The sequence below is a fragment of the Panthera tigris genome, chromosome A1 (assembly GCF_018350195.1).
Source record: "Panthera tigris isolate Pti1 chromosome A1, P.tigris_Pti1_mat1.1, whole genome shotgun sequence".
NCBI lineage: Eukaryota > Metazoa > Chordata > Mammalia > Carnivora > Felidae > Panthera > Panthera tigris.
Window position 1 is genome coordinate 7,277,820 of NC_056660.1, and position 2,966 is coordinate 7,280,785.

The 2,966-nt window shown below is 42.1% G+C and overlaps 1 pseudogene; it reads right to left on the bottom strand.

The window, feature by feature from the left end:
* Positions 1–776: 776 nt before the first annotated feature.
* Positions 777–894, bottom strand: LOC122232462 (annotated as a pseudogene).
* Between the last annotated feature and the right edge of the window lie 2,072 nt (positions 895–2,966).

Consider the following 2,966-nt stretch of genomic DNA (forward strand, 5'->3'; position numbering starts at 1 on the left):
CAGATTTTCAACTTTGGATAAAGTCAAAACTTGAGTTTATTTGTGTGCTATCTATTGAAAAAGGATTAACTAGAATACGGTAATTCACACAAGAATTTATAAATATCAGTGTTGGTTCATTTACATTTTTCGTCCATTTGTTTAACAAATATTTAAACATTTATTGGGTAACTATTGTGTGCCAGGTGCTGTGTACGTCAAAGGAGATAAGGAGATAAAATAGGCATGTTCAGGGAAGTCACTGCTATTCAGGGAGACAGCTCTGATAGAGAAATATAATACAGTGAGATTGGTACTGTGGTGGGTAGGTCAAGAGTGTTTTTGAAGTGCATAGAACGGAGTACATAACCCAGACTGGGTGTGTGTGTGTGTGTGTGTGTGTGTGTGCATGTTGGGCACGGAAAGAAAGGAACTGGTCCTAAAGGCTACTTGGAACAAGGGATAACTGAACTGAAAGGCCAGAACTAATAGTTTATGATCATGAGAATGATGACGCCCAAGCCAGAGTTAGGGAAATGTATGAAAATCAGGTGACAAGAAAGAATACATAAGTGTCCTGGAGACTACAAGCAGATCAGTTTAGTTGAACACAGGGCCAGGGGGCTGGGGAGATGGTGTTGAGATATGAGGAACATCATAGCATTTGCAGGGGAGGAAGCCTCATGGTGCTTCCTCAGAGAGCAAAAATGGGCTGTGAGAGAGCTCTTGGGTTCATGTTCTATAACCTCAGTGTGTCAAGTCAGGGAATATTTTTTTTTTAATAAAACAGAAACCGCTCAGGCTGTGTCCTCTCCCTCTGACTCCCCCACAGGAGGAGAAGAAGAATCATCAACGGCACAAGGTAACTGCAGAAACAACACCTAGAGGCAGCTTCACGCTCAGGACAGAACCTGCCCATTTGGAAGGGCATCAGGTCAAGGACCATACGAAGGAAAACGGGGTTTTCAACTAGTTTTCAACCTTTTCAACCAGTCAAGGCAGACATGGCATCCAGAAGATGAGAGAAACACTTCTTTGTGTTTTTCCTTCAGTCCATATAGAATTTCTCTCAGCTGGACGTTTGGCAGTCCCTCCTTCCTTTGGACCCTCAATCTCTGATCTCCTTCGCACAACCTCCCCTGGATCCTTTCCACTTCTCTACCCATCCCAATGCTGGCAAAATTGGTCTTGTCTCCATTCTAGATCTGCTAAAATTGACCACTTCTCAAAACAAAACTTTGATACGGTACCCTAAAATGACTATGACCTTAACAGTAAGGACAGAAAGGGGGAAAGGAGGTGAAAAGAACGCTACAACTCCATCCTTCCAACAGAGGGGATTTGTACTGTCTACACTCTACATTTCTGTCTTCTTTTTTTTAATATTTTAATGTTTATTTATTCTTGAGAGAGACAGACAGAGTGTGAGGAGGGGAGGGGCAGAGAGAGAGGGAGACAGAATCGGAAGCAGGCTCCAGGCTCTGAGCTGTCAGCGCAAATCCTGACACAGGGCTTGAACTCACGAGCCGTGAGATCATGACCTGAACCAAAGTCAGACGCCTAACTGACTGAGCCACCCAGGCGCCCCCATTTCTGTCTTTTTTTAATAATTATTTTTTTTATTTCATAAAATATCTCAGTGTGAATCAAAGTAAAGATTACCTGCAACAAATGGTTAAAGTTTTCAACACCTACAGAATTCATATCTATAATAAGTAAAGGAAAAAAATAATTCTCAGTGAACACACAAAAATATTCAATCACTCCAGTAATCAAAGAAATCCAAAATCTATATAAATATCAGTATAGATGGAGGGAGAGAGTTAAGTAGCCACACGTACAAAGCCGGGGGAAGGTATGTTGCCACAGGTGAATGCAGAAAGGCCTGGAAGAATACAAATAACATTTTTAACATGGTTTCCTCTGAGACTAAAATCAGGGAATGGGGGTGGCAGTCAAAGTTAACTGTAACTTTCTCTGTATTATCTAAACTTCCCTATTAATATGCATTTATGAATCTATTATTAAAACTATGAAGGAGCACCTGGGTGGCTCAGTGGGTTAAGCAGCCAACTCTTGATTTGGGCTCAGGTCATGATCTCATGGTTCACGAGTTCGAGGCCGCATCGGGCTCTGTGCTGACAGCACAGAGCCTGCTTCGAATCCTCTGTCTCCCTCTTTCTGCCCCTCTCCTGCTCACGGTCTCTCTCTCTCTCTCTTTCTTCCAAAAATAAACTTTAAAAAATTGTTTAAAAACCCATTAAGTCAATTAAAGAAAATCAAAACATCAATACAGCATGGTCCTATTTCTGTTTGACAATATTTTGAAGAGGGGGCGCCTGGGTGGCTCAGTCGGTTGAACGTCCGACTTCAGCTCAGGTCATGATCTCACAGCTCATGACTTCGAGCCCCGCGTCGGGTTCTGTGCTGATGAACAGCTCAGAGCCTGGAGCCTGCTTCAGATTCTATGCTTCCCTCTCTCTCTGCCCCAACCCACTCTCATTCTGTCTCTGTCTCTCTCAAAAATAAATAAACGTTAAACAAAATTTTTAAATAAAAAAAAGAAAATATTTTGAAGAAAAAAAAATGCATGAACAATGTATGTCTTTTAAAAAACTCATATATTCTAATCTCTTAGCCACAGAATAATATTTTCTATTCCGTTTATTACTTCCAGCAATTTACACAGATTTTTGAAGTCATCTCCCGTGTGAAGTACCAAGTATATATGTATTCTAGCATGTACCACTTTTTTAAAAAATTTTTTTTAATGTTTATTTATTTTTGAGACAGAGAGAGACAGAGCATGAATGGGGGAGGGGCAGAGAGAGAGGGAGACACAGAACCGGAAGCAGGCTCCAGGCTCTGAGCCATCAGCCCAGAGCCTGACGCGGGGCTCGAACTCACGAACCGCGAGATCGTGACCCTAGCCGAAGCTGGACGCTCAACCGACTGAGCCACCCAGGAGCCCCCCACTTTTTTTTTTT